Source organism: Alexandromys fortis, unplaced genomic scaffold (genome assembly GCF_014885135.2).
Source record: "Alexandromys fortis isolate MF-2015 unplaced genomic scaffold, M_Fortis_MF-2015_v1.1 scaffold_32, whole genome shotgun sequence".
Lineage (NCBI taxonomy): Eukaryota > Metazoa > Chordata > Mammalia > Rodentia > Cricetidae > Alexandromys > Alexandromys fortis.
In genome coordinates this window covers 930780-958386 of record NW_026067938.1, presented here as the reverse complement: position 1 = coordinate 958386, position 27607 = coordinate 930780, and positions in this window count along the sequence as shown.

Sequence of the window (27607 nt, the reverse complement as noted above, 5' to 3'; positions counted from 1 at the left end):
TAAAAGGCTATAAACTATTAGACACCTAATAACGGAAGAGAAGAAAGGAAGGACAGCCTGACTGATCCCAAGGAAAGATAACAAGACCAGAAAAGGATTCGCAGCAGGAAAGCAAAATTGGGGTCAGGTGTGGGGAGAGGCAATAGTAAGAGTGTAGGGGAAATGGAGAGGGGAGAAAGCTAAATATATGTGAAAAAAAAATTCTCACCACTTTTGCCCATTCTTACCACAAAGCCCAAGCTGGTATATCCAATGAAGCTTTACACCTAATTAGACATCTTTTTGAATTTGATATATAACATCAGCTATAAGTTTTGCTTACAATGCATTCCCACATGCTATCTTTTCAGTCATCCAGGAGAGCAGTATTTCTAAAGATTTCCTCGGCATTCTCCTCGGAGACGCATTTCCAGACAGCCTGTTTCTCATTAGCTGGAATAAACAGGAGTGTGTTTATAGCACAGCGCCAGACTTAAAAGAAGAACCTTTTCCTGGGGAAACTACTCAGGGAATTAGCGGAGCTGGAACTTAAAGGAGAGTGTTTCAGTGCCCAGCTGTGACATAAGGCAGAGTCATGGTTCGTTAATGCGGACTTTACAAAGCAAACTGCTCCTTGAGACACAGTTTGGTTTCTCGTGCAGTTTTGAGCAGCTCTAATATGTGAACTTCTATTAGTGTCAAACAGATAAATTAGTTAGAGAATGTGTAACTTCTGTTCCACAAATATTTACTGTGTACCTTCAGTGACAGTAAGAATAAAAGACAGGTAAGACATTCTTAAACAGTTGAAAGCCTAGTGGTTAATTCAACTTATCCTGACACTTCAACCCATAGAAACCATTCTTTAGTAGCAGAAAGTAATTGAGGATATTGGTAAATAGGTTAACAATATTCGCACATTTGACTATTATAATATACAATTCAAATATATTAACTAGAAAAAAATCAACAACCAGAAGCAAAGAAAATATTCCCTCACATGTGTATAATCATATTGTATTATTTGATTTACCTTCTCTTTATGGCATAGTTGCACTGTCATGGTGACGTCCACCTACCAAGAGCATAAACTAAAATGAAAGTGGCAAGAGATTATATAGAGTGTTTAGGTTAGTAATTGGGAATACAGTATTCAACAAGGAGAGAGTAGGATATTGTTCACTACAGCACATGTACATCTAGATGCATTTGGGTTTATACCCAACAGCTTGCCGTTGTCTTCCTACAATCACAATTGTGAGTAGAGAATCTTAGAAATGAGTATGGAACACTGTGGGACCGAGTGTGTCAACTTAAGCTCAAAGGGCTCCAGGTTTGGAATGCAGCTTTTAAGTTTAGCCACTAGAGGATGACATGATCTCACTGACATTCCAGGCCAGAAGGTGTTCCCAGAAAAACGCACAGGCACGCTCACTTTGTGAATGATGTCCAGGGGAGTGCTTTGATTAGAAACTGGAGAAGGAGGGCTGTGTGGATCTTTCATCAGGGGAAAGAAGCCTTGAGGAAATTGTACTATATAATAGCCAGTCTGGCAACCTTCACAAGAACAGCTTAAATAGATTCAAATGTAGAAGATCATCATTTTCCTTACACTTGACCAATAAAATCATCATTCTAAAATAACATATTCAAGTTGAGTTCATCTTCCTTAAATATCTCAAATTGATTAAAGCAAACTATAATGCTTTGACATCCATGGTTTTAAACAAAGATTTTTGGAAAGTAAATCTACTTACAAAAGTTGTTGCAAGGAAAGTGTAATTGAGGAGAGAACCGAAGGAGCCAAAGTTGTAGGTAGAATACCCAAAGCCAAGAACTTTCTTTTAACCATATATGTATGTATATATTTATGTATGTATGTATAGATATATACATATATTTTTATTGATTATTTGTGGATTTCACATTATACATTCCAATTGAATTTACCTGCATCTCCCCTCAAATCCACACTCTGCCTTTTCAAATCCCTCAACAATAAAACAAAACTTAAGAGAAAACAAAAACAAAAAAAGGAGAGAGAAAGAGGAGGAGGAGGAGGAGGAAGAAGAAGAAGAAGAAGAAGAAGAAGAAGAAGAACAACAACAACAACAACAACAACAAGAACAAGAAGAACAAGAAGAACAAGAAGAACAAGAAGAACAAGAACAAGAACAAGAAGAACACGAACAAGAAGAAGAACAAGAAGAAGAAGAAGAACAAGAACAAGAAGAACAAGAACAACAACAACAACAAGAAGAATCTTGTCATGGAACCTATAGTAGTAGTGTGGCCCCTTGAGTCACACAGTTTACCTCTTAATCCACTTATGTTTCCTTACAAGTGTTCATTGCCACAAGTCATCGATCTGTCTAAAGGACTCCGGTTTCTGCCACACCACCGATAAAGGGCTCTGAGCTCTCACTGGGGCTCCTCTTGAATATTCTGTCATTGTCTTTTGTTGTTCTTGTCTAGTTTGCTGCCCAGACAAAGTGTGAGACTCACTCTCCTGTGTGCTGTAACTAATGAGAGACAGGGCTAGTTCTCTCACTCTCGTGACCCCTGGGTGAGTTTCCTTGCCTACTGCAGGTAGCAAGGAGCAGAGGGGGAAGGTCGTCTTTTCCTCACTTGTGCCACCACATGGCAGATGGAGTAGAGGGATGGTGTCAGCTCTTCTGCTCTCTCATCCTCAGAGCTGGTTACCTGTGCCCCAATCAAGAGGGTCAGCTCTAATGTAATTCCAGATTGGATGCAGAGCCCTTTCTCTTGTGTGCAGAATATATTTTAAATGAGATAAAAATCATATAACCTAGGATGTATGGATGGCTCAGATGGTTAAAAACATGTCTACCACTTAGTCTGACAACCCAAGGTTGGTCCCAGAGCTCCGTATGGTGAAAAAAGAAAACCAGCTCTCACAAGTTGTCCTCTGTCTTCCACAGGCACTGCACAATATGCTCGCATGGGTTCACACACACACACACTCACACACACACACACAAAGACACACATAAACACTATAAGTAAATAGGTAGATAGACAGAGAAACACAGACAGACAGATAGATAGATGTAATAAACTCACACAAGCTGAATGAGTACTTCAACTAAATGATGTAATAAAGAATATCATTTTCGCAAATCATAGTGTACTCAAAATATAGTACTGTCATTCTCCATTACGTCGCCTAGCTTAAGAACTATTTTTTTTCTATTTATTTATTTATTTATTTATTTATTAGAGATTTCTGTCTCTTCCCCACCGCCGCCTCCCCTTTCCCTCCCCCTCCCCAATCAAGTCCCCATCCCTCGTCAGCCCAAAGAGCAATCAGGGTTCCCTGCCCTGTGGGAAGACCAAGAACCACCCACCTCCAGGTCTAGTAAGGTGAGCATCCACGAAACTGCCTAGGCTCCCACGAAACCAATAGGTACAGTAGGATCAAAAACCCATTGCCATTGTTCTTGAGGTCTCAGGCGATGAAAGGATTCAGAGACAGAGACCCACAATGGAGCACGGGACTGAAATCTCAAGGTCCAAATCAGGAGCAGAAGGAGAGAGAGCACAAGCAAGGAACTCAGGACCGCGAGGGGGGCACCCATACACTGAGACAATGGGGATGTTCTATCAGGAACTCACCAAGGCCAGCTGGCCTGGGTCTGAAAAAGCCTGGGTTAAAACCGGTCTCGCTGAACATAGTGGACAATGAGGACTACTGAGACCTCAAGAACAATGGCAATGGGTTTTTGTTCCTACTTAAGAACTATTTTGACCTTTTTTTTTTTTTACTGATTTTCTGAACTTGCCTATTTTAAAGAGGATCTATAAACAAAATTATACACTGTTTAATTCATCTTTTGACTTTTTTTTTCACTTGTAGCACAAATAAGAACATTCAATGTTCATCTATGTGACTGCATGTGTAAGTACTCATCTCTTTTTGGCTAAATATTTCTGTAAAATTTAAGAAATTCCATTGGCATTTGTTGAACAATTTGTTAGTTCCACCTATTAGTTGTTGTGAATTGTGTGTCCTGAATGTTTCTATAAAGCATTTGTTTGGACACCTGTTTCCATTTATCTTGGATATCAAGGAGCAACATTGCTAGATTTTGTAGTAACTCTATATTTTAAATTCTAAAGAGCTATTACAGTGTTTTCTACAGGACTTTTATGATTTTTGTTTATATGATATTCCCACACAAAATGGATGAAAGTTTTAACTTCTCAACAGCTTCAAAAAATGTCTTTATTTCCTCCCATTTGATTATAATCTTCTTGGATGTGAAGTGGGAACTGATTATAGCTTTTCTCTCACTGTAAACATAACCATTTCATTTTCTTAATGTCTCCCTGGTTAGACAAGGGTTATTAATTTGATGAGCTCTAATTTGTTTGTTTTTTACTTGGGTTCTTTGTACCTTTGGTATCATATTAATAAAGTCATTGCCCAACTCACATTAATCCAATGGCATTAAGATTAAGGATAATTTTTCCTTTTGATAATTTTTTAAACTTTTGAATGTATATATTTAATGAGTTTGGCTAGATTTTGCATATGATGTGAGGTAGGGATCAACATTTATTCTTTGACACAAGATTTCCTATTGTCCCAATACAATTTGTTAAAAACACTATCAATATTTTCTACACTAAACAGTACTGTCAGTACAATTATCTGTCAGTTCACTAGAAATATGTGGGTGTCTTTCTGTATTCTCAGTTCTATTGTATTTATCTGAATATCTATCCTTATGCTAGTTATCAATGTAGATTAATTATTCCTAAAATAGAGAGTATGAGTTCTCCTGCCTTTTTCTTTATCAATATTACATTGGCTTTTAGAGTACTTTTGAATTTATCATGAATTTTAAGACCCATTTATCTATTTCTACTGAAACTTTATTGGAATTTTAATAAAGATTGACTTTAATCTTAAATTGCAGGGGTTTGATCTTTTAATAACATTAAGCCATCAACCTATCAACACAGAACTTCCATTTTTAAATTTTTTTAAACTTCTCTCAACTGTTTTATAATTTGAGTCTACAAATCTGAAATGCTTTTGTAACCCAGCATTTTATTATTTGGGGTACTATTGTAAATAACTGAAGATAGTACTTTTAATCTGTTAATTACTAGCATATTGAAATGTATATAGTGAATTTGCATCATGCTGTTGGTTTAACTTGTATCTTTAGGGTGTGTGTGTGTGTGCAAGCGTGTGCACATGCACATGTGCATGTGTGCATTCTTCAGGGTTTTCTGTATATAAAAGTGTAGTCTAAATTCTTTTCTCAGTTACACTAGTGAAAAATTTTAGTACAGTAAAGTGGCAAATGTGAACATTCATGCTGTGTGTCCTCTTGTGGGGCAGATTTTTCAGCAGCATCATTCATATTCTCTTAGTAAACCTGTCATAGATCCTGTTTCAGACCTCAGATACCTCTTTTTAAATTTGGGATAATTTCTTTCTTTTTAGTTTTCTGTGTATGCTTTTTGTATAAGAGGTCTTTGGATTTTTACCAACTCTTTTGTGTGTGAATATGTGGGTGTCTACAGAGATGAATATGTATTTCCCTGTTGATCAGGGATATTTTTCTTACACCAAACCACATTTCTATTCTCAAAATAAATTTTACTTGTTTTTGATTTGCATATACTTCTTTTGATATGCTGCTGTATTAAGCTTACTAATACTTTGACAAGGAAATTTTGCCAACTATTTATGTGGTATGTAGGTCTTCCATTTTTCTTTCATCTTGTCTAATTTTGATACCTTTTATGAATCAAGTTGTCTATCATTTCCTCTTTTCTTGGTAAGTGTAGGAAAATTTGGTCAATTTTATTGATCATTTAAAAAATTAAATTTTTTTCTTATTGATTTTCATGTCATTTTTTTCTTCTCTATTTTATGTTTCCACAATAATTTTTTTAAGTTATCTTACTTTTGTTTGCATTGGTTTTAGTTTATCCTTACTTTTCTAATTTCTTGATACAGAAAAAAAAGAAATTCTTGATCTAAAATCTTTCTTCTTATAAAATAGAGTGGGCTAAAGCTATGACTTTTCAATGGAGCATAACTACTATAATTTGAATATGGTTAATCACCATCAAAATTTATTAGAACCTTGATCCCCCCCAACGTAATAATATTGAGAAGCAGTGAGTTCTTTAGAAAGTATACCATGAGGAAAACAAATTTCCTCATGAAGAGATTGATGTAGTTCTCCTTGGATGGGCTGGTTATTGGGGGGGGGTGGAGTTACTATAAAATAAGCACAATACACAGTACAACAATAGTCATAGTAGAAAGGTAAGGTTCTTGAACCACTGAGCAGCCAACTAACCCACTCTCTGACTATCATTCCAGCTTTTCTGTATATTTAAACCACTACTTGTTGCTGCTGCTGTTACTATTAATTTTATATTTTTTCTTCCAATATATTTAGATCAATCTGATCTTAACAGATAGAAGGAAAGCGATAGCAGGACACTGTGCTGATTTAATTGAGAAGTACATATAGGGAGCAGAGAACTCCAGTGACTGTGCAGCACTTTCCTATATCAAGCATTCTATTATCTAGTTGTTACCTTAGTTTTAGGGTCTTCCACAAAAGTAACAAAGCATATGCAAAAAGACAGTTCTAGAAAACTACTAGTAGAAAACCATTTATATACATCTTTTATATTGAATTAATTTCCCTAGGAGCTCAAAGACTTTTAATAGGGTGGGACCGTGTAGAAGAAATTGAACTGTTCTCTGTTCCCATTGAAGAAGCCTGTAAGTCCTTGTATTTCTCAAACAATTAGTATGTCTTTGTTATGTGTAGTACTGCCCTCTGATAATTTTTCCTAACTACTTATGATACTAAAGTGATATAGGCTGAGCCTGCAGATAATTTATGTCAACAAAATGAATCATTAGGGTAGAATTATCAGGAAGATCAACCACCAAGGCTGTAATTATAGGAATATACTATTTTATTTTCTTCCTCTTTATCTCTTTCTTTCCTTTCTTTCTCCTTCCTTCCTTCCTTCCTTCCTTCCTTCCTTCCTTCCTTCCTGTCTGTCTGTCTTTCTCCCCCCCCCCCTTTCTTTGAGTCACATTTCATGTAGCCAAGGCTGGAACAGAACTTACTGTAAAGCCTTGAATGACTTTGGATTCCTGATTCTACTTATCTTTATCTCCAAGTGTTGGGGTTCTATACATAAATTGCTGCATCCATAAGTAGTAAGGGTTTCATGCTAGGTGATATCAGTCTGGGTTCCATACAGGGGAGGAGGTTGGGGAGTGAAGGACAAGTTTATTGAATCACATAATGATGTGGGAGTGTCATATATCAATCTGTTGATTTCATTGGTTAAGTTATAATAAACCAACTGCTTGGCCTCAGCTTAGAACATAGACGGGAGGAGTAAACAGAATAGAATTCTGGGCGGAAGAGGAAGTTAGGTCTGACTCTGCTCTGCTTCCGGAGAGAGACCCGACAGCTCTGCTGGAGCAGAGACGCCATGCTCAGCTCTCCCGGGTAGATGCGATAGCTCTGCGCTCTGAGGCAGACGCATGAAGCTGAGACCCACGATGGACGTAGGCTAGAATCTTCCCGGTAAGCGCACCTTGGGGTGCTTACACACATCATTAGAAATGGGCTAGTCCATGTGCGAGAATTAGCCTGTAAGGGCTAGAGTTCATGGGCCAAGCAGTTCTTTAAATGAATACAGTTTGTGTGTTGTTATTTCGGGCATGAGCTAGCCAAGCGGCCGGGGTGTTGGGGACGCAGCCCCGCCACCGCTCCTATTTCAACAACCTAACAGTGCCTATGTAATGGAACCCCAGCAAAATGACAGTCCTGAGAAAAAGTTGAGCTCCAGCAATTGCTGATATTGTGAGTGCTACCACATATTAGGACAATAAGGTCTACAAGTTCACAGAGCCCTCACGTTCACAGCTAATGGGAGTTTCCATATTTGAGGATCTTACTCAGTGAAGTTTTCCATTTGGATGGTCTGATTTCCTGTAGTCATAATAAAGTGTAATCATCAGTGTAGCACTCTTGTAAGTTTTGGTGAGTCAGTCTAGCAAACCAAATTTGAAGTAGTAGTGGGAACTCCCAAATTTAAAGCCAGCTGGCAAGAATGATGGTGGTCCAGAGAACCCAAACTAGCAGCTGGTGTATGGGGTGCAAGATAGTACATTTCTTGGAGAAGAATGTATTCTTGAATTGTGAAGTTTGGCTCAATTCCAAGTAGTTGGTGTCAGAAGTCATTGAGAGGACACAGGAAATGTAATTGTTCCTTTCCTCAATCCTTCCATGACATCAACTGTGAGAGGCAAGGATCTTACCCTGGTTTTGGATACTAATTACATCCTGTGGCTCAAATTTTCTAGCTATATCCACATGGCTATCTCTTCATCGCCTTGGCATCAAGGGGTGAAACTGAAAATAAGAATGGCAGTAAGCATCATCATTTTGAATTATTTTTGACTAAATAGGAAACACAGAAGTGGCTTTATTTGATTTGGGAATATATTAGTTCTGCAGCCAATGAAGAAAACAAACTCACTTTAAAGAGCAAATATCTAAAACAACAATGTGAAAAATCTTGTGAAAGAGCTTACCTTCAGATAAAATTATTCATTTTAAAATGTTACTCTTAATTTGTCAACATAATTCCTTACACTCAAGAGTGAAATCCTAAATTACTTTGGAACAACATGACTACAGAACAAAACTTATAAAGGCATATGATTTTACTTTTGGAGTACATATATTTATGAATTACAAAGACTTCTAAGTTACTTTTGTGGATGCTTATTTTAATTACTTACCATTTTTTATACATTTCTGTACTTTTTCCTATGATACATTCCCATGAGAACATTCTATAACTCTCAAAAATATCAAATGATTTATACAGTGGTTTAAACATATTTATTAAGTGAAGTGCCCAAATTATTTGCCTCTGAGTTTCCCAGCATATTTCTGTTCTATTTCAGGCATTCTCCCACTGGAAATTTTATTTTATTTTCAAGTATTTTCAAACATAGTTATCATGAAATCCATTGGTATGACAGAACGCTGGCAAAAGTTAATATAGCTTTGTATTGACAAATTCCTTGTAGTGGGGGCTTTAGTAAAGAGAGGCAGACAAGGTCCATATCCACAATCAAAGGAATTTGGGGATTCTTTTCAGCTTTTATCTCATACCCTAGGTGCCTGCCATGAATAGAGGCTAGAAGTCCTTGATCCAACTAAGTTACAGGAAGGGAGGAGAAGTCTGAGCCACTTAGCATGTCAGGGCCTAGCAATTTCCATGGTAGCTGCTGTAGAGCTATGATGAGGTTCTACCTGCTATTCTCCCAGGCACAGAGACACAGCCAATGGCAGCCAGACAGTTTTATAGATACTTCCACACTTCTCCTCAATACGCATCAGTTGTTGTAATAAAACACCCTTACAAAGCAACTAAAGGAAAGGAGAGTTTATTTTGGTTCAAAATACAGTCCACCATGGTAGGGAAGCTAAGACGGCGGAACCTTAAAGCACTGGTCCTATTGCATTCTCAGCTGTATATGCTGATGCTCAGCTCGCTTTCTTTTTTTCACATAGCCCTGAATACCAGTTTAGAGAATTGGGTCGCCCCCCTACAGACAGGTTTTCTCCCTCAATGAATCTAACAAGGTAATCCTCCACAGGCATTCCTAAAGGATCCTCTCCAAGGTGACCCCACACTTCGGTGAGTTGACAATTGAGATCAACCATTGCACTTGTTTTTTCATGGTGTCACTTTGACTCTTATCCTGACCTAAATGTCTCTCTGATCTCTTCCTGTACCACAAATTGCTGACCCAAAATAATATACCCCACATCCAGAGCTTGAGACAACCCATTCTAAATACTAATCTGATCATAACCATTGGAAGTAATATAGATTTAAGTCAAAGAATAATTGATATGCAAATCTACTCCTGATACAATTTGGAGATACCATGAAGTTAAGTATTTTTAAATTATAATTTGCTAGTTAACACTTATAGTGCTCATTGTTCCAGGTACTGCATTAAACATTCTACAATATTAATTAAAAATGATCAAATGTAGTTCGATGCCATTGCATTAGGTAGAAAACAATTTGAAGTGCAAAAAAAAAAAAGCAAAACAAAACAAAAACGGACAAAAAGCAGTTGCACAACATATTCTTGGTCTTTCAGCTGGCAACTAAGAGCTAAAATTCAACATCCAGCAGCTGACCCCAAATTGCTCAATTAGTTTGTTCTGCTGTATAATCACCCCCATATTTTAATATTTGATGCCCCCACTTTCTAAAGAGAAGAAATAATTCCATCTATGTTTGAAACTGAGCTCTGATTCAGTTTGGGAAGTGTTTAATTCAAGACACTGACCCTTGAAAGCTACTGATTCTAGTTTTGTCATTAGACTTTGAGAAGTCACTCATCAGCAGGTGTAGTGACACATTCTTGTAATTCCAGTATTTGGGAGGTTGTGGCAAGAGGCACACGACTTGAAGAACAGCCTTAGCTAAACAATGAGATCTACCTCAGCACAAAGAGACAAACAAAAGGAGAATCTCAATCTTTTAAGTTCACATGGAAAATATTACTTACCCATATTGTATAGAAAAAAATGCGCAACTCAGAAGTAAGAACAATGTCTTTCTGTTGCTCAATGAAGCATAAATTCTGTGTTATCTTTGTGGCTTTCCGGATGTTTGGTGGAACAGCCATGCCACTGGGAATCACGGCCTTGGATCTAGAAACCAAGCAGTCAGGAATGAGGTTTATATCCTACAAAACCAATAAACACAATTGAGTCAAGACTCAAACTACCCTGAAATACAGCTAATGACATTAAATATTAAGACAACATGGTTTTTCTTATTTTTATTCTGGATATATTCTTTTTCTCATATTTCTATCTACTGTTGCTGTCCTTTGACAGCTCCTGAAAACTGATAAACTTGCCACAAAAGTACCATGCCTTATGACTGTTAATGCCAAGTGGGAGAAAAGCCATTAGCCTTACAGTATCCACCTTTTCTGAACAGCTAGGGTGATTATTGTGAGATAGGTATACTGTGGACCATTGTATTTTATCATTAAAGAATCACTTTATACTATCACATCCTTTTTAAAGAAACTCTCAAGCAAAACACAGAGGATAAAAGAGAGTTAAAGGTCTAAATCCAAGATTAGCCTTCCTTACTTGATCTTGGCTAAACAGAATTGAACCGAGCATTCCATTTTTCTTTCTCCCTTGCAAACTCCAAGAACAAAGGCAACAGGAATTTGGTTCTTTCCCTTGCTTCCATTGTACTGCTACCCATGTGGGAAGTGACCCAGCCGGAGTGTGACTAACACAGATTGATCATGGCTCAGCAGAGAATGCCCTAGATTCCTTCCTAGAGCTTCTGGGTAACACACAGGCTTGTAACCGGCTGCAGGTAACATTGTACACTTTTCCTCTGGGAACAGAGAAGTAAAACAGAGCAGCCACTGAAAAGGCAGGAATATTGCTTCTCGTATTTGGCTGGTTAGCTGTATTGCACATAATGGGTCCTGAGGGCAGACATATGGTCTTTTCTGTAACAAGAACTATTAGGGGGCCAATATTAAAATTATATAGGCACGGTGATTACAGTGATGGTGCCAAAAGATGAGGTGCAATTGAGACTGGAAAAACAGTCATTTTTTATTGAGATACAAACTATCTTATTTTAGGACATTAACTAAATTAATAAGCAAAAGTCTATATTTTTTGTTCTGTTTCTTATGTGTTAATTCCCCCTCCCATTTTTTTTTTGTAGTTATGGTGGATTAAGCTTAGGCTCTTAAAGTTTAGAGGCAAAAGTTCTACCTATCATCTACATCCCCAGTCCTCAATGTAGAATTTAATATTCAATCTTTTAATAGGAAAACATACTTGCTTATGGAATGAATGATATGTATATGTGTATAAATTAGTTTCTAAGCACATTAAAAATGTAATCAGTTGTATGTAAGATAATATTGATAGCTGAACTAACATTCAAATATTTTTGTCATATTTTGTTCTAATTACATATATATTTATTCTTAAACTTGGTACAATTATTTTATTAAATTATATCTCTCAGTTCAAGTGCTCCGATTACTTTCATTTGTTCAGATAAGTGAGAAAGTATATCTAGCTAATTCTTCAGCTTGTTCTGTTGAGGTAAGCGTGCTTTTCCTTTTAGAGTAGTCCATAATAATTAAGGGAATGGTCCTATACAGTAATGAATCCTATCTTATGGAAATATGCACACAGCCCTGTGTGTAGCTACATTCACTTACAACACCAAAATAATACATTTCTTTGATTTTGATTCACTGTGTATACTTGGTTTTGTTTTTAGAAAGGCTCTCTTGTAGACCAGGATAGACTTCTATGTAGCTGAGGATTACTTTGGATTTATGATTGTTTTCTCTACCCCCCAAATGTTGTTATTATAGCATGTACCACCACAGTACTGTGGTGCTATTCCAATACTTTCACTTACCTACTAATATTAAACATGCAATGTCGACTTTATTGGTTTTGTATTAGTGGCATTATCACCATTAAAAAACCCCATCTTGCTGGTAATTACCATACTGACAAGAGATTTTCTTTGATTACTCTTGAGAAGGTGTCACCACGTGGAGATATCACAGAGAATCAGTGGGAAGTCTAGAACTCTGGACACATAAAAAAGCATCAGGGAACTCTCTGGAAAACAGCACTTGTTTCAAACGCCTCAAAGAGACCAGTATGAGCAAGAATCGTAGTTGCGTGGGAAGAAAGTACATCTCATGCCTTCTGTGTTCTGTGCATCCTGTAGCTGCTAATGTAGCAGGAGCATTGAAAGGAAGCTGTGGAAGAAGGGAAACAGAAGTGGTACTCTTACTCTTCCGTTTCCTTAGCTACAGTCAGAGATACTTACTCCATAGTTCCAGACACCTGAGATCCTATGTTTACAGTATGGGCACAAAACATAAATTAGGTCTTCAGATTGGGCAAGTAGATCAGGGATTAAGCAGAGGTGTTTGGCTTTCCTATTGAGTCCTTCTCCACAGCAAGCTGGATCCTGGCATTGTGTCTGGTTACAAGTGTCTATTCCTCCTCTTACAGGATGACACAATCCCCGCCATGAGAAACTTGCAACCTTTGTCGCCTACTAATCTCTGTTGGTATTTCCTCAAAAGAGGAAATGAGATCCTGATTACTTCTTTCACAGGCAACTTTATTTTTGTCTTTGTAAGTTTTCCCAGCACTTTCAGGGCACATCATGAGGTTTTTCTGTATCCTATGAAGACACAGGAGTAAGGCTGTCAATATCCTTTGTTAAATGCTAAATTTTCCTCCTTTGCACTCACTGATAAATTACCAAAACATATTTTCAGCTAAGGGATTTTAAGATTCAAAATGAAACAATCTTTTATTCAGAAAGTCTACTTTGCTCATATATCAAATTTTCTAAGCACCTTGCATGAGAAAAGAAACTTTTCTTTTAATAAATCTTCTGTTCATATTTTTTATTGTCCTCAATTTAACAGAAAATATTAACCAAGAGCAATTAACTGCATTAAGAAACTTAGTCCATATTTCAATACAACAGAAATATTTAAAAAAATAAAAATATCTATATCTTTGGCCCAACCTTTATAATCTTTTATCTAATATATTTTCTTAACTTTTGCTGCATCTTTCATTCTTCATTGTTTCTCTCCTTTTTTTGTTACAAATTAAGTTCTTTTAATTAGATGTCTGTTTTCACAACCATATAAGCCACATTTATAGTTCAGTTAATAAGACAAAAATCAACTCGTTCAGGAAAAGGAGCTTGGAAGATTGCACTGACAGATATAATCACACTAATTTTTTATGAATCTATGATTGTCCTTCTCTCCAGAAATTTGGAACAGCTGTTTATCAAAGTATTTTGAAAGAATAAGCAGAATTTAAAATAATCTCACATCATAAAAAGAGAAAATTATTTCTGTGTGGAAGAGAACTGAGAATTTAAAATAAACAAGTTTATCATAACAGAAGTGGGGCTCACAGTGCTTGATAGAAAAGCTGAAGACAGAGCCAAGATTGCTCCAGCATCTGCACATCAGGGTAAAGAATATGCAACTCTCTTTTATTCCCAGCACTTCACTAAAACACCACAGAGTACAGAATACATAAAATGCACATTGTTATTCAGAAAAATAGGTGCATGCACCCTGCACTTAACTTATCAAATGTAGTTCCCTTTATTTGTCTAGGGTCCACATCTCTGACTTCTATGGAAAATATTCTAAATAATGCACGGGAAAACTTCTAGTACAGACATCATTGTTATCATTATAATTTTCAAAGAAGGAAAATACTAAAAGGCAAGTCATTTGCAATATAGACCCAACATTGCCAAGACTGATGCTAGTCTAATGTCAGACATTAACGTGAACCATGCTGAGCAGAAAGAACAAAGCAAGAATTCAAGGGAAATTTCCGCAAAAGAATGACTAGATTTTAATGACTGATTAAACATGTGGCATGGAGAATGATTAATGTCTCAGTGATAAAAGGGCCATACTGCTCTTGCAGATGGAACCTGTGTTGAATTCCCAGCACTCAAGTGAGGTGGGTTCCATAGGCACTGAACTCACTTGAATATACCCATACTAACACAAACACACACCACAATTTTAATTTTTTTTAAATTTAAAAATAAGTGTTTAAAATAAGAAATTAAATTTAAATAATATATATGAAAGAATGAAGGGATAACATTGTTAGAAGAAAACTCAAATTTTGTGCTTGTTGGATGTGATAGTATAGAAATTCAAGAGAATGGAAAATGCCATAAAAGCTCGAGAGAATCAATAAGAATAAGAGATATGCGAACTAAAGGAAAAGCAAATGACTGGAAATGTCAGTATTGGGACTGATACTGTACATTATTTAACATTATAGAAGTTGGTAAAATCCCTTGGGAAATGTGTGTACATAAGCAGACACATGTAAATGTTAAAGTTTAAGATTAGCTGGACCTATTCCCATCAAGTAGAATATCTTTGAAGTAGAACAGGTAAAATACAAACATATCTCAGGAGAAAAAAAAAAAAAAAGATCAGTGCATAGCATCCCTTGTGGAGGAATGGCCTAGCGCCAGAGGCAATGTTATTTCTGTGTGACTCCAGTATGTTGGAGCTTCTTCAGACTCTCTGAAACTTCGCTGTCTGTGTTCAATAAATAGATAAGATTGGAAAAAATAAAGTATCTCCAATGAGATCCTAGTTTGCTTCAAGACTGCTGTGATAAAATACTAACTAAAGTAGTCTGATGCAGAATGGCCAACCTTGAACGTAACAACGGCAAAAATGGACTCAACAAGTTGTATTTGCATATTTTATATTCAAGATATACATATTTGTGCATTCACACACATACATACACACATTTATGTTTGTAATAATAATAATCAAAGAAAAAGAAGCTACACTTGGCAGTGTTAATGCAATTCTTTAATCCCAGCACTCAAAAGGCAAAGGCAGAAGGATCTTTTTGAGTTAGAGGCCAGTCTGATCTATAAATAAATAAAGTTCCAGTAAAGCAAGAACTATTACACAGAGAAACCCTGTTTTGAAAAAAACAAAAACTAAACAAAAAGAAGAAGAAGAAGAAGAAGAAGAAGAAGAAGAAGAAGAAGAAGAAGAAGAAGAGGGGGAGGAGGAGGAGGAGGACGAGCAGGACGAGGAGCTGGGTAGGAAACATGGGAAATGTTAGAGGGAGCTGGGACATAATTCTATCTCAATAACATCTTAAATATTAACAATTTAGGAAGGGAAGGGCTTGCTTGGCTTACAGGTTACAGCCTGTCATCTAGGGAAGCCATGACATGAACTCAAGATATGATCTTGAAGCAGAAACTGAGGAAGAACTGGATCACTGGCTTGGTTTGCATGGCTTGCTCAGCTTGCTTTTTTGTATAACACAGGACCACCTGCCCAAAGTGGGCTGAGCCCTTCCACATCAATCATTAAGCAAGAAAATTCCTCATAGACACGTCCACATGCACAATGATAGGGGCAATCCCTCTGCTGATGTACCCCCTTGCAAATAACTCTGGTTTGTGTCTAGCTGAGAAAAATTAACCAACAAACCTGAAGATATCTGAGTCTCAGTTTGGCCAAAGAACAGAGATCTAAATGGTCCCTTCCTTCCTTCCTTCCTTCCTTCCTTCCTTCCTTCCTTCCTTCCTTCCTTCCTTCCTTCCTTCCCTCCCTCCCTCCCTCCCTCCCTCCCTCTTTCTCTCTCTCTCTTTCTTTTTATTTAAATAATAAAGTATAGTCTGAGATGCATATGAAGTTGAATATGAAGTCCATGGTGTGTTTCTAACAGTGAAGGGCTAAATGCAGAACCAGAATTCACTTGATTGAAGCAGGCCAAGATACCGAAGTGAATTGCTGGTCTACATAAAGACTGAAATTAGAATTACAGTGAAAGACAAAGCAGTGACTATGGGGAACTCATTTAGAAGCCTTATCTACCAGTCAGGAGTAAAAGAACCATGAGTAGATAGTGTGGAGGGCACTTCTTAGGTAGAAAAGTTGTCATTGGAACCATATTGTCTATGGTAGACATTTGATTATAATGACTATCAAATCTGAATTGAAATATTCTTCAATAGCAAGATATACTAAATATCAAATATTTAGCATAATATAAGTGATTATAAAATGTATTATCTAATAATTTTATTTTTATTTTGTGTTTAAGTGGAAATGCTTTCAGATATATTAGGATACATAGTAATACATGCATACATATATATACATATATGTACATACACATGTATGTACATATATAATTAAAATTGTTTTCATGGATTTCTTTTCTTTTTCTCTAATACAGCTACAAGAATATTTAAAATTTAAAACTGCCTCAATACTGCAGTTGTATTTCTGTGAAGAAGGTAGCCAAAAGTTAAATGATTTCAGTTAATCAGTATTTTTTTCCTTCCTTTTATATACTGAAGAAGAAAAGCAGGGTTCTACACTTTCATGGTTTTGAAGATGAGCCTTACAGTTTAAATATAAGAATAAAATTGTTTAATGTAAAGTATTGGTGGCTGGAATAAAATTTTTGGAATAAATTTCAGCCACAACTCTTCCCAGATACTTGATTTGGAATGGAGTGAAATCTAACTTTTTTTTTTTTACTTACACAGTAATTGACATTATTCTGCTCAGTTCTAACCCCCAAACTCCTGAAATAAGTTCTTATACCTTGACCGAACCAGACGTTAACCTGAGGTGGTTGAAGACTTAAATGTAGAATGTCAAACCAGGAAGTTCCTAGAGAAAAAAAATAAAACAGAGTAAAATTACTTGATACACCTTGGCAATGATTATTCAGATATGACACCCAAACACAGGCAACAGGGAAAAAAAATAGACAAAGGTGAATTCACTGGGAAAGATCTGAAGAAGTGGATAAATATAGTCAAACCATGTACTATGAACTTATAAAATGTAAAAATAATAGGAAGAAATAAAGAAGGAAGAGAGGGGAAATTCCATCAGCATTCAAGAATAACAAAATTTTTCAGGGTAAACGAAAATAAAGCCCATACAAAACAATGACAAAGACCTGGATGCGAGCAGAAGTGTGTTTCTTTATGTATCCTGATGCTGTTCAGAACTCAATTGGTCCTAGGCTCAAACATTTCTTCTGATTCCTTGCTTTCTCTTGTTGCTTTCTCCTAAGATCTTGTGTTTTCTCAATATGACTCAAAAGGTCATGTTGAAAAAACACAAGACCTTTTTTGGAAATAAATATATGAATTTGTAGAATATAAATTTAAATTTGGGCACTTTCCATCCATATCCTCATCCGTAAATAAGGAACAGCAATTCCCAACCCTACCTTCCAATAGCTGGGATGGACAAGGTGATAGGTGTAAAACTGTATCTCATACAGATTCAGTAACTCAAAGCTACTTCAGTTACTCAAATATTCATTGGCATATTAGGTTAATTTATATTAAATCTTACATAATCAATTTATAATCTTGGCATTCAAGGTCTCATTAGGATAATTTGATTCTGTTTCTCTACTTTTAATGCCTGTTTTTTTTTCTGTCTCTTAACATGCCTCTATTCTGAAACTTATTATGATAAAATCCAACCTTCAGTGTTTGTGGGTCACTTTCCTCATTGTTGAGCCTAATTATAGCAGACATATGTGCCACTTAAAGGAAGGAGGGCCATTTTCGGCTCAGAGTGAGAGTAGATGCAACCCATTGGTGGTCACATTGCACCTAATGTCTGGAGGCAGAGAGAGAGGTGATGTTGCTGGTTCACATGCCCTCTTTTTATCTAGTTTGGAACTTTAGTCTACTTAAAGATGTGCCCATCCCGTTTTAACATTGTTCTTCCTACCGCAGTTAAGGCAATCCAGAAATTTTTTAACAGAACTCTACATCTGTGATTCTACACTCTGTCAAGCGACAATAGTAACCACACACACACACACACACACACACACACACACACACACACACACAAACACACACTTTAATGTGCCTCTTTGATGTTGAAACTAAACTGACACTCAATCTGAAGTGCTTCTTTGTTTTTGGCTATCTCTAACATCATACTGTTACCACAAAATGCTACCTTATATTACCTTACTTACATCTCTGTGTTTTTACCCAGATCCAACTTGTTTACCTTCTTCCTCGTGTCTTTCTCACTACCTCCATTTCAATGTTTTGCTAGAATGTATAAAAGACTCTTTTCCCACCTGTTGCTTTCCAATTATCTACTGCCTTTGCATTGACCTCTGTCATTATTTCTCTCCTGATTTCCTCTTATCTTGGTTAATTCCTGCAGAATAAATAGTTTTTAGTAAGTCATTGATCATTTAGTAATTTTTATACAGGTTTATATTAAGGAGTTTTTCTATATGATAACAATTTTACATACATTTATTTTCCTAAAAGTTTATTAATACATAATATGTATCATTCTACATTCTACAATGTAAGAGTAGTGCAAAAATATCACCCTCCATTCTACCTACAAAAATTAACTACCAATAATTTTGTTTTGTGTTTTATATAGTAAGTTATTCTGTTTATGTATGTGGAGCTCATTGTGTGTCACTTGGCCACAAGAAAGCTTTTAAATAATAAATAAGCAAATGTTTGTTTCAAATGCCTTATTTACTTTTAGTTGTATGTATTTGTGTGTGTGTGTGTGTGTACTATAGGTACATATGTACAAGTATGCATTCATGTGCATTCATACACAAATAAGCACACACAGAAGGCTTAGAAACCAGCATCAGGTGTCTCCCTTTAATACTTTAAAACTTTTATTGATCTCCCATGCTTCTGTTTCAGCCAAATCAACTGAGCCAAATCAGAGCAGGGAACTCTGAAGACCTACCTGTACTCTGTCCCCTTGCTCTAGAGGAATACTACATGCATTGCTGCATCTGTTCTTTGTGTGGGTGCTGGGCATCCAAACTCAGTGCTTATGCTTGCATAACAAGCCCTTTACCCATTCAACTGTCTCCCTATCCCAACTGCTAATTAGGTTTAATAAATTGTTATGCTAGACATTTTGAGGATAATATTGATGAGTAAAATCCAATCTCTGTACAATCATCTTTTTTCCATTAATGAAAAGATGACAAGGATCAATATAAACATTTTGATCTGATCTTTGCTTCTGGAGGGGAATGGAGAAAAAGGAACAAACCATAAGGTCACTGTTCAAACATTTGCTAAGTACTATGGTTTGGAAAGGTCTTAGGAATGTCCTTCAAGGCTTCTTGCACTGAAATTCCATTCCTATCGTGAGTTGTTTTAACAGTGGAAATTTAATCTATGATGTTTGATGAGAAGGCCTTTGGGAGGTGATTAAGCCTGGATAAGGGCATTAAGGTGGAGCCTCCGTGATTAATCGATCTTAGTCCTAAAGGCTTTATAAATAAATAATAAAAAGGCAAAGATATACAAAATAAACACGTGTATTACTTGTCTCTTGCTGTAACCTGTATAATAGCAGGCTGGGACTGTGTCAGCCTCAAGGCCATCAACAGTTGTGCTTCTCAACCTTGGATTTCCAGAGTTAGGAGCCAAATTAATGCCTTTTCCTAAAAAATAATCCAACGTGTAGTTTCTGTGTCATTGACAGCCCTCCCCCAGTAGCCTGAAAAATATCCTTCATGGCATATAATAGCCATTAATTCATAATAATTTTTCACACTCAATAGAAAGTTTACTGGGAGACTATTAAACCTCAGGCATTTTTTGGAGATGTTTACCGGGATTAACTAATACTTTATTTGCATGACTCACATGTGGCAAATAGGGGTTCGCCAAAGGTCACATAAGAGAGCACTGATAGACAGTCAGTTACCGCCATAGTAAGCGGTAAGGCTTGCAATCCTTTGTAAGGTTTGTAAATAAGAGGCAGGCAGGTCTCAAATTCAAACCATCTGTTTCTTGTTCTCTTTCTTCCCTGAAAGTTTGTTTACAGATGTTATCTCTGACAGAGGGTCCTTGAGCTGCTTTCACTGGAGGCAGAAACTTTCTTTCTAGAGTGTTTTGATTCTGGGTTACCTGTCCTGTATGTCCTCTCGGGGTGGGTGGAGAGAGAAAAAATGATTTTAAACAACTGTGGGTAAAACTGAGTATTTTACTATAGGAACTGGTGGGTAGCACTTGCAGAAAAACGTGTGCAAATCAGAACTTCAACGTTCAGGCTGCTCAGGCCATTCACAGGACTCTCAGAGTTCGAGCCATGCAATGACTAAAGACACAGAAAGCAACGCTAAAAATAGAGACCTAGAACTTTGGCAGGCTAAACATATAAGTCACCAACTATCTAGAATCTTTGAGTCTGTAGTGATATGTATTTTAGGGGAGAAAGCAGGGCATAGGGGAGGAAAGGAGACCAAGAAGAATGAGAAAGGAGTACAGGCATCCTAGGATGGCCACTGGCCCACCGTCTTTTGGGTACTAGTCCGTGGAATGTTGTATAGAAGGATCCCTGTCCTGCAGGATCCCTCTAGAAACAGCCCTGTGGTAGAAATTCTCTCCTTCTGAGGACTGTTTGCTTCTGGAGAATTGTCAAGAATTCCAAACTTTAAGTTTTCCTCAAACAACAGCAATCCGCTTGCCAGTAGCTCAAATCTTGTGTCTATATAGCCGGGAAATCTTAGTCCCAGTGTTTATAGGCTCGCGTTTTACTAGAGTTCTAGTCAAAATTTCTTTGTTTCCCTCCTGTGTGGCCAGTGTTGTTCCAGGGACTTTTCTATGCAGTCTTTTCACAAGGACGAAGACTTTAGAATAAACGTCTGTGGAGACAACGTCAGAGAACATAGAGGAAATGAAACTCCTAACTGTTGATGCTAAGACGATCCCTGCGTGAGGGTCTTGTAGTGCTCTGTCATAGCCAGGCAAAGTCAGAAAGACCCCTCCATTATATTCCTAATGGATTTACAAGAAGAGGAAGAGAATTGAGTCAGTCAGCTTTCTTTATCTAGACTGGTTGTTCTCTGCTCCTTATGATCTTGAGGAAGTTCCTTCAAGAATGGGTAGGATGCTCAAGGACTTCCTAGCTTCCAAAACCCATAAGATAAATGAACAACTTTTCTTTATAAATTAACCAATCTGTGGTCTTCAGTTAGAGCAAGTGAAAATAAACTAAGATAGATCTCAAAATTTGAGGGGAAGAGAATATTTATTTTCAAAGGGAGGATGGTTTGGTCGTGTGGTTAGAGTAACTGAGTGGTGGCCTGAGGGATTTGTTGCTGTTGTTGCTACGTGTTGTGTGCGTGAATAGCTGAGCGTATGTTTGTGCGTGCGTACGTGTGCGTAGGTTCAAAGTTGACATTAGTCCTTTCCCTCTATTGTTCTCTACTTAATTTATGGAGATAGAGTTTCTCACGGAACCTGGAGCTTGCCGATTGCAGTGAGTCTAGGTAGCCAGTTTGCACAGGAATAATCAGCCTTTGCCACTTAAGTGGAGGGAATACATTGTGACCACCATATCTAGCAGGCATTTTTATGAGTTCTTGGCATCCTACCTAACTCCCTGGTTCTCCCACTAAAAAAAAAAAAAAAAAAAAAAAAAAAAAAAAAAAAAAAAAAAAAAAAANAAAAAAAAAAAAAAAAAAAAAAAAAAAAAAAAAAAGAAAGAAAGAAAGAAAGAAAGAAAGAAAGAAAGAAAGAAAGAAAGAAAGAAAAGAAAAGAAAGTGTTTATCCTTTGAGCCATCTCCTCAGCCCCTGGTTTTAGTTTTAATGTAATAATTTCCATATTTTTGCAGACGATTGGGGTGGTGGTTATAGCATATTGGAGTTGCTAAGGTCTCTAATAACTGAGTCAATGCTATGCTGGGAGACAGGCTGGACTCCTCCATATCAAGAGTTCAAAATCAGGGAGGCTTTATTTATTTATTTATTTAGTCAGAATCACAATATCCTAGCGAACCAAAACTTTTCTTCTCCTTTGCAAAGGAGCAAATGTGGCTATAGATTTAACATTTCCTGCAAAGAATCTCGAAGGGAAACCTATGGTCAGTAAGCAAGCTTCTCTGACACGTGGGCTCTTGGTTCATGATTTACCTTTACAGTGTATCTCAAGCTGACTAGTGCAGAGGAGGCCTGCCATGGCACACGTTCACATAGCCTTATTTGCCACTAATATTGGAGGAAAAGGAGAAATATTATCTTGTTCTCCTTTGGTGGATTGTATCGTCTAAAATGTTTTTGCAAGGTTTCGGCTGAGGGGGCTCTGGCAGTTGGTAGAAGAGTCCCGAGAACAGCACAGATTTCCATCATTTTTGTTGCTGAGTTTACAGCACCGATATTGACAAACACGAATAAGGCAATCTTTTACTCTTTCTTTCGAGACTCTCCGTGGGAGTTCAAGGGTAAATGGAAAATTGCTTCAACTCATTTGTTGCAGTGACATGGAATCCTTCACTTAGTTGTTTTTCCATTATTTTCATTTGCTGAGAATTTTTAGAGATCTGCAATTAGGAGGGTTGTGTTCGATTATAGATTCCAGTTGAAATTTTTTTAGTTGACTAATTTTTTTCTCTAACAACATGTATGAATTCATATTTTCTCTTTCTTCCCCACCACTATCCCTTGTCTCTTTCTTTTTCCTATTGCCCTCATCATGCATCCCTTCCCCTGGATTCTAGTTTTTCCTTGTGTTTTAAATGTGCTGTTTCTCTGAATTACAGGTTTTTGAGGTAACATGAGCTGAGAACCAAGTGATTTATCAAGTCTACAAGTGCAGGCTTCTAGAGGTGTGAGAGAGCCTCTACCAGGTCTCTAGGATAGCCTTCCTTCTGTTTCCTTTGGCTCACAAACTCCAAAATTTTTATTTAAAATTTCATTGAATTTTTAATGCTTCTAGTTCTGCTATGAAACTTGGGGTCTCAATTGTTGCTACTTAAAAAAAAAAAAACACTTGAGACTAAAAAGAATTGCCTTTTTATATCATTTTATTGCAATAACTGATACAATTTTTTGAGAGCCTTCTGCACTGGGTTCTCCAACAAATGGCTCCAGAATCTAAGGGCATAACCAGTGAACTCATAGCTTTAAGAAGTGGGAAAAGACTGGTGAGAAACTGTCAAAGTCAGCCTCTCATAGGCAAAACAATACCTCTGAAAGTCTTGTCAACTTTTGATAAAGACTTTGAGAAAGTCTGACCAATAAATGTCAGTCTGAGACAATGTCTGCATGTCCGATCCCTAGGGCTGGCTCAAGGAATTGGTTTAACACGGTTTACACTTAGTCTCTTTCTTGTGAACTTCCTGTTATTCACTCCCAAAGGAGACTGACAAAGAGAGCGGTGACAAAAGACAATGTATTTAGAAATTCAGCAGATTTCTACAAGGGATAAGTGTGATAAATACAATAAAATAATCAAAGCATCCTTGAAAGGGAGTCCAAGGAGAAAAAGGCACCATGCACTTGGTAGCTTGATAAAAAGTAATTGCTACTGAAATCTAGAGGGAGCTAGAAAAATCTCAAAGCAAGAACATTCAAAGCCATGGGGGGGGGGTGTTGATTTATTTCTGAATTAGGGGGTTTTGGTTTGAGCAACAAAGGGGATATTATTATGATCTCAGTGGGACCTTCTCAAATAACAGCGGGTGCTCTCTCAGTAAACAAAAGTTGCATTTCCGTAGGATTTATTGTCTTGCTGGGGAACAGCTTTAACCAATCTTCTCAGAGTCTCAGCTTGTCAGCGGGTAAGAAAACTGAAGGACATCAGAGTCAGAGATAGAACTTTAGAAGTGAGGAACTGAGGAAGATTGGGCAGAGGGCTAGTGATGTAACTCTATAGCATTGGCAGACACAAGAAAGGCTTTTGAAATATCAGCTGTTATTGATAATCAGGCTGCCTGTTGGAGTGAAAACATTATTTTTATCAATACATTGGTTTATTCGCATTTCCTGAAGCCAATGGGAAACTTCAGTTGTTTTCTCACCATTTTGCCTTTATCGGACTAGAGCTTTCTAGAAGAGATTAGCAAGTCATGTTGACATGGTTACAATTTTATTATTTCATGTTTATACCTGGTGTCAAATTGGCAGACTATGATTTTAATGACAATAAATATTATTTTAAACTGGAAAGCTTATAGTAGTAAAAAAAATTAATCAAATCTGCAGTCTGAAATAGGAATAAGGACCAGTATAACTGGAGATCTCTAAAATTTGCCCAGTGTATGATTTTAATATTGCCAAAGAAGCTCAAAAATTTATTTCTAGCAAATACGGCACATATATAATTAGTTACACTAATCAACCATTTAGGTACAAAGAAAATACTATTGTATTTCTAAAAATGTACATTATTTATAGCCTAACTACACAGAGAAGAATTGTAAAATTGCTAACGTTCTCTTTTCAAACTATAAAGCACAAATAAGTCTTTAGTTAAAGACAAATAAAAAATTAATTTAAGCTACTATGATGGATAATTTTGGTTGTCAAATTGACTGCATCTAGAAGCAATTGAGACATAATTTGCAGGGCATTTCTGAGAAGGTTTTTCTTGATCAGATTATGAAGCAAGAAGATCTACCCTAAATATGGGCAGCATCTTCTGGATAAAAAGACATGGAGGAAGAAAATTTGCTCTTTTAACTGTTTGTCCTCACTTTCCCTAGCAAGTTCATCTCTCTTGCCGCTAGGAATTTTAAGAATCAAAATCTCCTTCACAGATTTTAGAATCAACTTCTTAGCAATTCCAGTATAGACTGAAGACCAGCATCTCTCCTGCACTCTTCCAGGCCTTCAGCATCAGAGGGAACCAATGAGACATTGGGGGTCCTGAACTGAACGGCTTATGGCCTCTCCAGTCTGGGATAACCATAGTGGGACTCTTCAGACCACATACTGTAAGTCAATCTAATAAATCCAAAATATAATATGCACATATGTATGTATGTATGTATTCATTCTATTAGTTCTCATCTTTTATAGAACCCCTTTTATACAGAATCTTTTGCTAAAGCAGATTATGGTACCGAGAGTGGAGTAATTGCCATGGTGGTTCTGACCATGTTATTCTTCTCAGAAGGACTGTGAAATAATTTTGGAATCCTGGAATAGAGAACGGCTATGAGTGTGCAGAGCTAACTGAACTTCTGTACAATCTTGGAAGACAGGAGCATTAAGAGACATGCCTACAGTGGAGAACTGGCTTGCAAAGTTGCAGAGGGAGGCAAAGACTCTCTTAGAGTCATTTATTTGGTATTACGGACTTAGGATCTGTTCATTTAAAACCTTTGCTTTACTGGACAATAGATGCTGGTTAGCTGGGGCTGAGGAATCAGCTGTGATTAATTATTAAGGTGACAACATTATTGAGGGGACATCTTTTGGGGAGTATTTCCACAGAGTCAGCACACAGAAGCTATGGTCCAGACAGAGCCCGGGCTTTATCTGATGTCGATAACTTTGTTTACATGGTACTAACATTAGAAGGATGGGGGCATGGATTCTTCCTCGCTTTCAGAGGGCCACTGAGGCCAGGCAGTATGTGACATGAGACTGGGGATATGAAGGAGACCCTGAAAGGTCAGTATGCAAACTTGTGAAAGTGAATCCTGGGTTTCAGACCCAAAGAAAATTCCTTTCTTGCGCCATTACTACTTGACTCTGATGGACTCTCAGAATTTGGCCCTGAGGAGGCTAAAAACCTCTGATGATATGCAGACATAGACATATTGTTATTTGCCGTCAAACTGTCTTCCAAAAAGATTTGAAACCCAATGGCTACAACAGTCTGTAGGTATCATCCAACTTTTACCCAATTCTCCCGTCTCAGTGTCTACTAACAACGTAATATGTTCTGGAAAACCAAATAAAGCAAAGAGTAAAATGCCCCTCACACCTTCCTTTAGAAGCACATTTAAAAGAACAGTGGCAGTCCGTCTTAAAATATCTTGGAGGAAGTCACCAATTAAAAAAAATACCAAAACAAAACCCAGTAAAAACGATCTTTTTTAAACTTCAAAGTCTGTTAATGGTTCATATAATATTTTAGGTGTTAAGTTGAGAAAAAAAATAATCCCCAGAAAGTCTTTCATTTTACTTTTCATGACTTCTCATTCTTTAAATTGTATGCTGTTAAGAAATGGTGCTGCTGCTGCTGCTGCTGCTGCTGCTGCTGCTGCTGCTGTTGCTGCTTTGAGTCCTTAAGCTTCATGCATGGTGGGTAAGCATTCTAACATTGGGATCTATTGCCAGCTCTACTGTATTCTTTTGAAAGACTACTGACATTTTTTTTTATTTAAATGGATCTTTATTTGCCTCAAACAGCAATAGCGGTAGGAAGTTAACTATATTTCAATGGAAAAAGTATGTGCTAAGGATTTTTTAAAATCCTGCCACTAATACATTTTGATACACATTGAGTCTGTCGATGTTATGGTATTCATACCATGCTACACCCTGAGGCTGTTGGAAATGTGTAAAGTTCTCAATGTGGGCCTGCTGACATCCAAGTCTTTTCCCAGAATGCCGTAAATTCTGGTGGTATGCCCAACCATCTGTTTTTACAACCACCCCTTGTGATTCCAAGTACAATAAAAGTCGAGGATCACTGCACTGTGACAAGATTACAAGGGCACTCCATTTCCACTTGAGTCCCAGTCCAGCCTGTCTTTTGAGTCTCAATCCCTACAACTTTATTAAGATATGAAGATAAATGTGATAAGTTCTGTAAATACACCTACAACAAGAACACTGAAAGAAGGGAACGTATTGACCAAGTCAAGATCCCTAGTTATTTCAACACATTGCGATGGGCCAACTGTGGCAAGGTAGAACTTCTTCATGTTAAATAACAAAGTACAAATTAGGGCACAGGAAGGCAACCCTGACACAAAGGCAGAGCTATGCAGATGTGACTAAATAGCACTATGCATGCAGATTTCTTGAGAAATCTGGTCAACTTTAAGCGTCCATTGCATCAAGAGTTGGGTTTGGCTGCCAGAAAGTAAACTTGGTCCAAGGCTATGTCAACAAATGCTTATGCTTGGGACAAGGAAGACCCTTTTCTTGCATGCT